Source organism: Polypterus senegalus, chromosome 2 (assembly GCF_016835505.1).
Source record: "Polypterus senegalus isolate Bchr_013 chromosome 2, ASM1683550v1, whole genome shotgun sequence".
Taxonomy (NCBI): Eukaryota; Metazoa; Chordata; class Cladistia; order Polypteriformes; family Polypteridae; genus Polypterus; species Polypterus senegalus.
This window is the reverse complement of record NC_053155.1, coordinates 225511508-225523157: the sequence shown is the minus strand read 5'-3', so window position 1 is coordinate 225523157 and position 11650 is coordinate 225511508. Positions and strand designations below refer to the sequence as shown.

Here is an 11650-nt window from a genome sequence, read left to right as displayed (position 1 = left end):
GATGGATAGATGTTCAAATGCTACTGGTTCAATAACAATTTGTGAGAGCAAATTTCTGCATAAACCCTAAATAAAGGTGGCACAGAATAAGTTAGGCACTATTTTTTTATATTTCTGTAAGTATTTTTCCATACAATGGAGTTAAGAGTTTTTCACTACTTAACAATCTGCCATTATGCTTATTGAATTCCACTTATATTCAATTAGAATAACACTAAGTATTAAGAAAAAAAATAGCTGTGTGTTTTGTTTTAATTTGTACAATAGCAAATTGAATAATTATCTCCAGAGAATGGTTTTATTAAACTTGTTAACAAAACTGAAAGACTTGAGTATGTTTCAAAGTTAAAGTTAGTAACAGACATACTTATTTTATGCTATGGTAAAAAACCTAAATGATATAAAAATGTTTTCATTTTCCCAGTAGAAATAGCATAACAAAAATGTCAGAGTATATTCTCATAATGGTTCATTGAATCCCTCTTGAAATTAGGATGAATACATATCATTTGTAATTGTACAGAGGAAAATATTTAAACAGTCCCAAGTGGAGTGTAGTGATCGTGGTCAGCCATCATGAAAGTGCAGAATAATCAGTTTTAGTGATTTTGGTTGGTTTGGTCATCACAAAACATGAACATTAGATCCTTAGAACAATCTAAATGAGTATAGGCCATTCAGCCAACATAGCTTGTCAGTCCTATCCACTTAATTCTTCCAAAATATCATTAAGTCTAGTTTTGAAAGTCCCTAAAGTACTACGCTACTTGATAACTTACATGTGTCTATGGTTCTCTGTGTAAACTAAAATTTCCTCATGTTTGTGCCAAATTTACCCATAACCAATTATGTGTACATGTCCTTGATTAACTCATTTTAAATTAAATGTCTGAATCCACTGTACTAATTCCCTTAATTTAAACTTTTCAGTCATGTCTCCTCTTAGTCTTCTTTTGCTCAAACTGAAAAGGCTTGACTATTTTAATCATTCCTCATAATTCGTCCCCTGTAGCCCTGGAGTTAACATGGTCACTCTTCTCTGGACTTTTTCCAATGCACCTATGTCCTTTTTGTAGCCTGGAGACCAAAACTGCATATAGTACTTCTGGTGAGGTCTAATCAGTTCGTTATAACTTCTTTGAAATCGTATTTTACACATGGTTTCTAGCATACTCTTTACCTTCATACATTCATTGAGTCAGCCAGAATTTCTAGTTTTTATTGTTTCTTCAGTATTTTGCGGGAATTTGTCATTCGTAACAGAAAATGTGACTTGGCAGGGCCACTGTACTTTTTATCTAGCTTCTTATTAAAAACAACAAAGACACCATGAAACAACTGGCTTTAGTTTGAAGTTGCTAGTAAACAAAGCGTGCCACTTTCCTTCTGACACAACATTTTCTTAGAAATGTGTGGCAGCATTTGCCAGAGTGCCATAAAACAGTGCTTGCTGGGATAATTACCACTGGTTGGTAGAGGAAAATTAATGTACTGAGCTATGCTGTTTTGGTTACACTTTTTTTCAATTTAGGAAACTCTAATTTTATATTTATAATTCAAAACCCCCTATAAATAAAGGTTAAGGTCAGTAAAGTCAATATTTCCATTTCTTATGAGACAAAATTATAGACTGCATGCACTTTTATAATTATGTACTATGAGATTTAGAATACAAAAACATTTCTCTTTTATATTCTTTAATTTTATTTAAACATGATGTACTTGTTTTTTGGTTTTTCTTGTTAGACAGACAGTTTCTGTTGTTAGTATTGTGTACAATCATAGAAATTTAAGAGTACAATATTGGATTTAGATTTTCTCTTAGTCATGACATACTACATGAACCATTGTGTTGATTATGCTGTACCAACTGTGAGAATGATATACTTTACTAATCATGAACTTTGGTTCCTGATGGAGATTTATGCAAGTACTGAAAGTCAAACCCAAACCCACCTTTACCCACTGAGATTCAACCTAAGCCCACCCATACCCTCAGGAGTTTTGTATTCAAACACCTGTACCCAGTTAAAAGTTGTACATTAATAATAATAATACATTTTATTTATAATGCACTTTATATTTGAAACAAATCTCAAAGTGCTACAAAATTAATTCGACCCTCTGATAAAAAGATAAGTTTTAAGACCAGATTTAAAAGCATCAACAGTCTGTGGCATCCTGAGATACTCAGGGAGAGCATTCCACAGTCTGGGTGCAGCTGAGCAAAAAGCTCGATCTCCCATGGTATGAAGTCTAGTCTTAGGAGTTTTCAAAAGATGTACTGATGCAGAGCAAAGGTTGCGTGTAGACGTATGTAAGGAAATAAGTTCTTTGAGGTAGGGAGGGGCATCCCCATAAATACACTGGTGGGTAAGATGGGCAACTTTGTAATCAATTCTAAATGAAACAGGGAGCCAGTGAAGAGATTTAAGAATGGGCATAATATGATCGTATTTACGCCCTCTCATCAGGATCCTAGCAGCACTGTTCTGAATATACTGCAGCTTTTGAAGGGTTTTTCCAGTAGTCCCAATGAGAAGTGCATTGCAGAAGTCCAGCCTGGAGGAGACAAACGCATGGAATAACTTTTCTGCATCAGCAAACGTGAGTGCTGGACGCAGTTTTGCTATATTCCTGAGGTGAAAATAAGACGTTTTACACAGATGTTTGACATGAGCCTCATATGTCAAATGAGAGTCCATTTTTAACCCCAAGATTTATAACGGATGTTGACAATGGGATATCCTGACCAGAAAAGGTAATACTGGTGATGTTAGATGACCTAACCTGGTGTGGGGTGCCTACTAAAATAGCTTCAGTCTTAGAGCTGTTCAGCTGCAGGAAATTTTGCTTCATCCATGACTTTAACTCCTCCAAACAGATGGTCAAAGTGGATGATGACAGAGTAGACGAGGAGGTTGAATTTATCCTGAGGTAGAGCTGAGTATCAATGAAATAAAATACCATGCTGGCTGATGATACAGCCCAGGGGAAGTATGTACAATATAAACAAAATGGGACCGAGCACAGAGCCCTGAGGAACACCACAGGTGACATTGTGTATAGCGGATTTAGCCTCTCCCAGGGCAACATCCTCCGTTCTTTCAGTAAGATAAGATGAAAACCAGTTGTAAACAGAGTCAGAGAGTCCAACAGTGTGTCATAATCTGTGAAGCAGAATGTTGTGATCAACAGTATCAAAGGCCGATGACAAGTCCAACAGGATGAGAAGCGATGGAAAACCAGCATCAGCCGACATCAGCAGGTCATTCGTGACTCTAACCAGAGCTGTTTCCACGCTGTGGCAGGGGTGGAAACCAGACTGGAATTTCTCAGACAAATTATTTTGTTTTAGAAGAGACTGAAGCTGTGTAGCAATGACTTTTTCCAGTACTTTTGAAAGGAACGGGAGGTTAGAAATGGGCCTGTAGTTTGCAAGTACTTCTGGATCCAAGGTGGATTTTTTAAAAGTGGTATGATGATAGCAGATTTCAATGTAGCGGGAACATATCCAGTCTGGAGAGAGTGATTTATTATACTGGTAATCAGGGGACTTATAGCACAAAGGTTGGATTTAACCAAAACTGTAGGAAAAGGGTCCAGAGCACAATTTGATGGTTTCATCTTTCTGACAATGACCTTAACCTCTAGCTGTGTAACTTTAGAGAAACAGCTGAAAGGTTGCAAATTCCCTGGCTGTGGGTCATCCATCAAGACAGGTAGTGCAGAGGAACTCGATAGAGACGAGCGGATGGTATCCACTTTTTTCCTGAAGAAAGTAATGATGTTATTGCATTTCTCCTCTGTAGCTTCCAGATGAGATTGAAATTGTGGTTTCAATAGGCGATTAATGATAGAGAATAGTTGCTTTGAATTTCCAGAGCTATTGTTAATGATATTCGAATAAAACTGTGATCTTGCAGCTCTCAATGCTCTTGCATATGCCTTCTGATGTTCTCTGTAAACTTGCTTATGAACACTGAGTCCTGAGGACTGTAGACGTCGCTCAAGAACACGCCCAGTTGTCTTCATCTTCCGCAGCTCACATGTATACCAGGGGGATGAACGTGAGAAGCAGACAGTTCTATATCTGACAGGGGCATGGAAGTCAAGTAGACTACTGAGGGATTGGTTGTAGAAGTCAGCTGACTCAGTGACTGAGGAACATTCAACAGAGGAGAGATTCTGAAGATCTTTGCTCAGAGTATCTGGGTTGATCTTTTTCAAATTTCTGTAACATATTTGTCGCTTTGCTTTTGTGGGGGAACAAGGGAGTGACAGCTCCATCGAAATGACCTTGTGGTCAGACACCCCCAGATCATACACAAAAAGGTTGCTAATGGGTACAGAGTTTGTAATAACCAGATCTAAAATATGCCCTCTGGAATGTGTGGGAACATCAACATGCTGTTGAAGATTAAGGCATTCCAGTAGTTGTAAAAACTCAACTGCCAAATGGCAGGAGGGAGTGTCTACATAAACATTAAAGTCACCGAGTATAATAATGTTGGCAGAAGTGGTACAGATGGATGTAAGAAAATCATGCATCTCAGAGATAAACATTGAGTTTGGTTTAGGGGGTTGATAAATAAGCAACATCGTCATGGGGACAGGGAATTTAAACTTAAATGCAAGGCATTCAAATGAAGACAGTGTAGGCACAGTTAGGGGAGACAGATCCAGTTGCTGTCGAAATAATACAGCTAAGCCACCACCACGTCCAGTACTGCGGGCTTTCTCCAGGTAGCTATAACCAGAGGGACAAGCTTCATTTAGTGCTGAAAAAACCTCTGGCTGATGCCATGTTTCCGTTATGCACATAAAATCCAAGCCTTGGTCCATAATATGATCTTGTATAAGAACTGATTTATTTGTGAGAGATTGCGAATTAAAAAGTTCTATTTTGAGCATTTTTGGTGTAGTAAATTTCTGTAATGGCCGGTAACACAGTGAGATCCACTCCGCGTTTTCTGTCCTGCTTGGTGGATAGCGTCCTCGGAAAATTTCCGAAACTGACTGATAGAAATCTCGTGGTGTTTCCCATGCTACAAACACCTGGAGTAACATCGCTCTGATGACGTGTTTGATGAGCGACAGCGGTCCATACAGATGGAATGGATGAAGCAGAACAGCTAGGTTGATGGTAAACAAACTTTCGCCGAGAACGTCTGTGGATACAGCGCGGTCGGTGCAGAAGTCCAAATTCTTTTATGGCTGTAATGCACGTTGGAATGGAATAATTGTTATGACTTAACAACTGCGGGATGGTATATTTTAGCTTCATGCCGGTCGCCGGAAAACTAACAAAACAAGCTATTAATTAACCCCACACCCAATTTTTATTAACTGATGCTGAACAACTGTTTCTTCTCACTTAATAATAAACAAAATCAAAGTCCTCAGTAAAATATAGAATGTTTATGTCCATATTGATTTTATTTGCAACAACTCAAGTGTACTATTTTGAGATTCCAGCCCAAACACTGACTGACTGGATTTAGCAAGGTAAATTCTTATACGTTCATAAAGGTTCCCTCCCACATCCTAGAGATATACATATTAGGGTTGATTGATGACTAAAGTTCCTGTGATGAGTAAGTGTATGTGTCCTGTAGACTGGTTCCCCATTTAGATTTACTTCTCGCATGATTTGCATTGCCTATGCCTCCACCATACCTGTACAGGAAGAAATTGGTGGATATAAAGAAAACAAAGCAAAATATAAAAACGATGACAACAGATACCCTCATTCAAAGAAAACCCTTAATATACATGGAAAATAAAACTGTCCAGAAATGTCTTCCTCAAAAATTAGCCAATCCCTAACTGATTCAGCAAACATGTCAATACATCACCATACATTCAGTTAAGAGTTCAATGCAATTTCTGCAGTCTTTTGAACATGGCTGTGATAAGTGTTCAACATAAGAAAAAACTTTTGTTGCATGATACTTTTATTACATTTATATTATATAAAAGTCACTACTCATTCCAGAACAAATTTTGGCTAAATTGTAACGTGTTTGCACATTAGCTTAAACCTAAAAAGAGCTTTCACGTGTGAGCAAGTCTGTTCCAAAGTAACATCGCTCTTCGGTGTTAATATTAAAAGCCATATCACTTCACGTTTTCAACCCCACATTTTTTGGGGATTATAGTAATTGCTACTATCAGAATTCTCATCCTCAAAGGTGGATGTGCATGCAGTAGTGGATAAACATTAATGTTGGAGATATTCTCTGTCATTGGTGCCATGATCTGGATTCAACAGATCAATGCTGACTTGTCATCTTAGACTTATTCAAGTTAAATATACAAAATAAGCCAAAATTTTAATGCAATATATATGTCTGAATAATGCCTAACTGTATCTGTGACAGCCAAGTTAGAAGTTTTCTTTCTTTTTTAATTTTCTTGTTCTATAGTCATTCTTGTGTGTGTTCAGAACATAGTGTCTATCTATCTATCTATCTATCTATCTATCTATCTATCTATCTATCTATCTATCTATCTATCTATCTATCTATCTATCTATCTATCTATGTGTTAGCATCAGTTGTGAGTCAGTGACTCTACAAGAAGGATGTTTGCCTTTGGTTCAACTGACAGTGAAAGCTTGATATGATTTTTGCCTTTCCATAGGTAGGACACAGCCACTATTGGAATCCATTTGCGCAGTTACCGCACAACAATTAAAATAAATTAAATAAGTAAAAAGGGAACAGAAAAAAACCCAATACAGATTAAAATAATAGAATTCCCTTTGTAATCAACAGTTCTATAGCTTAACTGATATGATGCTTTAAAATGAAAAACACTAATCATTGTCCCTTGCCTAACTGGAAAACAATTTTACAGCTGTTATCTTAAGAAAAGTCTATTGGCTTAGTTTTGGGATCTCATTTATAAATTGCCTCCGTAATAATGGTTAGAGAATCCCGACAGAAACAAATTCACAAATTATTCAAAAACTTCAAGGCAGCACATCTTCTTTACATAATAGGACACAAATGCAAGCCCAGTTTGAAATAATTACTTGTACACACTGTCATTGCATGGGTAGACTTTTTCACTGCTATAAATTATGTTTTGTTTTTTTTTGTTGTGAAAACACAAATGAAAAGAGCCTTAGTCCATGATTCTAATTTGTCTGAAGATCTTGAAAAAATGCCTGATTATTTGTTCACATATCCTGATGAATTTTTAAGAAGTTCATTACATATTACATATATGAGTGTTATAATTATGTGAATCTTAAATTTAGTGTACAAGTGGTTAGAGTTTGTAAAAGAAAGTTTTAAAAGAATAATTATCTGGACAACACAGAAGCTGAAGACATGGAGAGAAATAATAGAGGAACTGCACCAGACACTAGCGATTTATTAATATTACAAAGGGATTTATCATCCGATTTCAGGATAAATTATCTTCCAGGTATCAAATAATCTGTAAATTGTGCTGGAGCCATAATTTATTATGCACATAAAAATACATTAAATTACAGCTGAATATGGCCAGAATTGACAATATTTCATAGACAGTGAGGTATAGTGTCAGTGGAAGCAAACTTTAAATCACAGAGTGGCTGGTTCAGTTACTACCTCTGACTCATTATGGGATCATGAGGAATATACTGTACCTAACCTATATGTTCTCCATTGTTTAAACAGAGAGAGAGGTAGTGCTATTGAAAGTGGTGTTCAGTAAACATTTTTTTATTCATAACTTAAAAATAATAATGGCACAATCATTAGAACTGGCTCCTTAGTACCCTAGTAGATGGAGTTAAATCCTCAGATGATCTGACTACATGAAATTTGTTCATTCACCCTGTTTTCTCAGGGATTTTATGTCTAGGTACTGTGGTTTTGCTGGCACATCCCAAACACATGCAAGTTAGGTTAATTAACTCTAAACTGTTCCAGTAAGTTTAGATTTGTACCTAAATGTATTTCTATTTTTGGTTTGTTCCTGCCTTACACCTAGATATGTCAAAATAGGCAAAATATCATTGTTACTCAAAAATTGGATTATATAGGTTCAGCAAATTAAATTGATGGCTTTATGGGTGAATACTTATTCTAGATATTTAAAATAAAATATTAGTAACCTTCCTTTGAAATGTTCTGTTTGAAAAATATTCAATTTAATTTGCAGCTCACTCCATTTTAGGAGCCAGAGTCGGGAGGAGGAGGACGAAGCTTGCTGGGAGAGGAGTGGGGGCGGCAGACAGAGAGAGAGAAGAAAGGACTGTGACTGAACTTATGCTTGTGTAATGTCCTCTGTATTAGGGAGCGAAGAAAAAGTGCTGCCCCACTTGAAATAAAGGTGTGTGCTGGACAATATTTGTGTCTGCCTGTCTGTATGTGGGTTAAAGGGGCTGTAGGTGCCCTGGGTTCCACAATAGATAGATAGATAGTACTTTATTAATACCAAGGGCAAGTTTAGCTTTTCACAGAAGATCAAGAAATATAGTAAAACAACAAAAACAACCCCATCAAACACACAAGCATTATAACAAAGAAAAAGAAAACAAAATGACCATTTGACTAAGGATAAAAGAACAGTCACCCTTACAAAAGCATGTTGCCACAGAAATGAAGCCCAAGTAGCATTTTATGGCACAGTAATGAAGTTCTTTAGAGAAAATAAGGAAGTTCTCCTACTTAGGTGATATATTGAGTGCAGGTATAAAAGTGATAGTGAGAAAGAAATTCTGGAAGCTATCTCCCCATTCTGACTTCTAAAGGAGCCTCTCTAGCATTTCAGGGAAAATTTAAATGAAAGCTTTATGAAGAGTAGTATGCTCTGTGGGTGAGAGATATGACCAATGAATGTGGCACATGAAGTAAAACAGGAGAGAACAGGGATGAAAATGATCAGGTAGACGAGTGAACTGTCACAGTGTGAGAAAAACATGAATGGTAAGTTAAGAGAAATAGTTGTACAGGTGAAAGGCAATAAGCTGGTTTGAGCATGTGGTATGAAAGACGGGATTACTGGATTAAGAGGTTTACAAAGATAATGGTGGAGGGGAAGAGGTCCAGAGATAGGTTGAATATGTGGTTAGAGGTGCTGTCTGATGACAAAAGAAGAGAACCGCAAAGAGGAAAGGAAAAAGATTTCGGGGCAACTGGTCAACCTGAATAAACCTGGAAAATGGCTTTTAAAGCAGTGATGATGATAATCATCATCATGATTTGGCAGCTACATGGAAATGTCTTTCATGAAAATAAAATTATTTATATATGTACATTTTATAGCTGAAGTATAATCGGGTGAAATGACATGATTAGGAGTCATAATGTTGCCATCAGAAAGGTATCCCTGTGGTTTAATATCCATCGTCTTAGCCAAAACAATACACCTGTAAATATTCTCATGCAATACTGTATACAAGATATTACAAAATAACTTTGATTGATTATATACTACATTAAAACATTCTTTTTTGCAGAAAATGAACAAGAAATATCTGTTTTCAGGAAAGCAACAGTCATAAAACCTTATGTAATATTAGGTACAGTGGGAAAAAATATTCTTTTGCTTATAACATAGGTAACTCTTTAATAAGTGTGTCGCACTTCTCAAATTGTAGACCAAGCACATTTTTTTCAGAAGTGAATGTGTTGAAATCATGGAAGGTGTTTCTTTCTGTAAGACTGTTTACTGAGTCTTTTTGGCAGTTGCTACATTATATATCAATAATGTATTGACTCTATTGTTGTCTTAAAGGGAATAAACTATGTAAAGAACATACAGTATAAAGTTGGATATGGCCTTCACCTTTGGGAACTGGAACTGAAATGATAGCTGACAGGTTGAAGAAATTTTAGGTGGAAAATGTTCATAAATTTAAGAAACGCTGAACTTCACATTTAATTTTTTTTTTACACTTTAGTTAGTTGATTTGCCCACTTATTTGCCCAATTATTTTGAAATTTACTGTCAATGAAAAGGTATACTTTTACTGCCTTCTAAAACCTAATAGAAATTGAATCTTAAAGTTATATCCTTATAAATACATCATTTGTAAAATACAAGCCAAAGACTTTCAAATAATTATAGGAAATGTTGTAAAAAGTAAGAACTCATATATCAACACAACATTAGTTAGAATTAGTTAAATATTTTAATACCTGTCACAGCTTTACCAAAGTGCCACTTGGAGACAGTTTCAGTTGTTTAGATTAAAGGAATGGAAAAACATAATCACGTAAGTCATGAGAGCTCGCTCATCAGTTTGTTTGCAGAGTGGATGCATTTTTTTTTATTTTTAGTAGGTAAGTGTTAACCCAGCTCTTGTGTTAATTATTGTGTACAAATTAAAACCACTTTGAAAAATAATTATTAATTTTCTCTTTTACCACCTTTACAGGGACAGATCCAGTAAGCTGCACCCTTTAAAAATGGCTTGTATGAAAGACAGATATGAATGAAACATTGCTTTAATATTGCTACAGTGCATTATCAATACCACAAAATATTCAATGACTTAATACACCGTCAATTTTTCCAACTTCTATGATAATTTCAACCCATTTCTACAAGGGTTCAATGAGCTTGATCAGCCTTCTCCATACAGCTCAGTCCTGCACCTCCTCCCCAGTAATACCCTTTCCTTCAAATATTTTTGCACTCTATAGGTTATCTGTGTATCTAATTACCCATCTTAGGTTACTAATATTCCTAGATACTGTATTTAAACTTAAAGTTTTAATTCCCATTGGGGACAAACAAAGTATATGTAATCTAATCTGATTATCCAATCTTTTTAATAGCTCTCCTTGTAGGTTAACATCTGAATCCTGATCATTATTATACAGTGAACCCTCGTTTATCACGGTTAATCCGTTCAAGACTCTACCGTGATAAATGAATTTTCGCAAAGTAGGATTCTTTATTTATAAATCGAATATTTTTGCAGCTAGAGTATAGAAAACCTGTTTACGACCTTCTAAATACGTTTTTTAACATCATTAGAGCCCTCTAGACATGAAATAACACACTTTAGTCACCATTACACTCGTATTACCCAATATATTAGACAAAATGAGTGAAAATAAGACATATTAGATGTTACAAATATCATATTATTACTAGGCTCACCCGCCTTTTAAGGCGACCGACTTTTATCCTCAATTTGTGTGCGCTCCATGTGTACATAAGGCATGTAAGTGTACAGTAGATAATGAGAACATTAAAGTGCCCATTCATAACATCTCCCGAAAACCTAAGTTTTTTTATCCCCTCGAGTGCCTGTCCAAAGTCGTACAATGTCAGCCCGAATCTGTACCACTAAAGACGGAGTTTCATACACTAAATAAGCTAGCACCATCTCTCCTGATATTTACTATACGGTGAGGCATTTGTACTCCATCAACATTAATTATTTCCAGAGACATAATTTTGTCTATTTTTCCAGCGCATCGCACACAAAAGCAAGGGAACGATGGGAGCACCAGAACTCTGCTCACATCGCGTCGCTTCGTACCGCAAGCCGCAAGTAGTAAGTCTGTGATAAGCGGAATAACTCTACGCTTTGCACTCATGGGACGGCTTTTATATAGTAGATTATTGTACTGTACATTTAATTACACACACACACAGTTCTTACACACAACCACTAACCTATGAAGGCACAACC

General features: G+C 36.1%; 1 pseudogene; it reads right to left on the bottom strand.

Moving 5' to 3' along the window:
* Positions 1-2111: 2111 nt before the first annotated feature.
* Positions 2112-2970, bottom strand: LOC120524464 (annotated as a pseudogene).
* Between the last annotated feature and the right edge of the window lie 8680 nt (positions 2971-11650).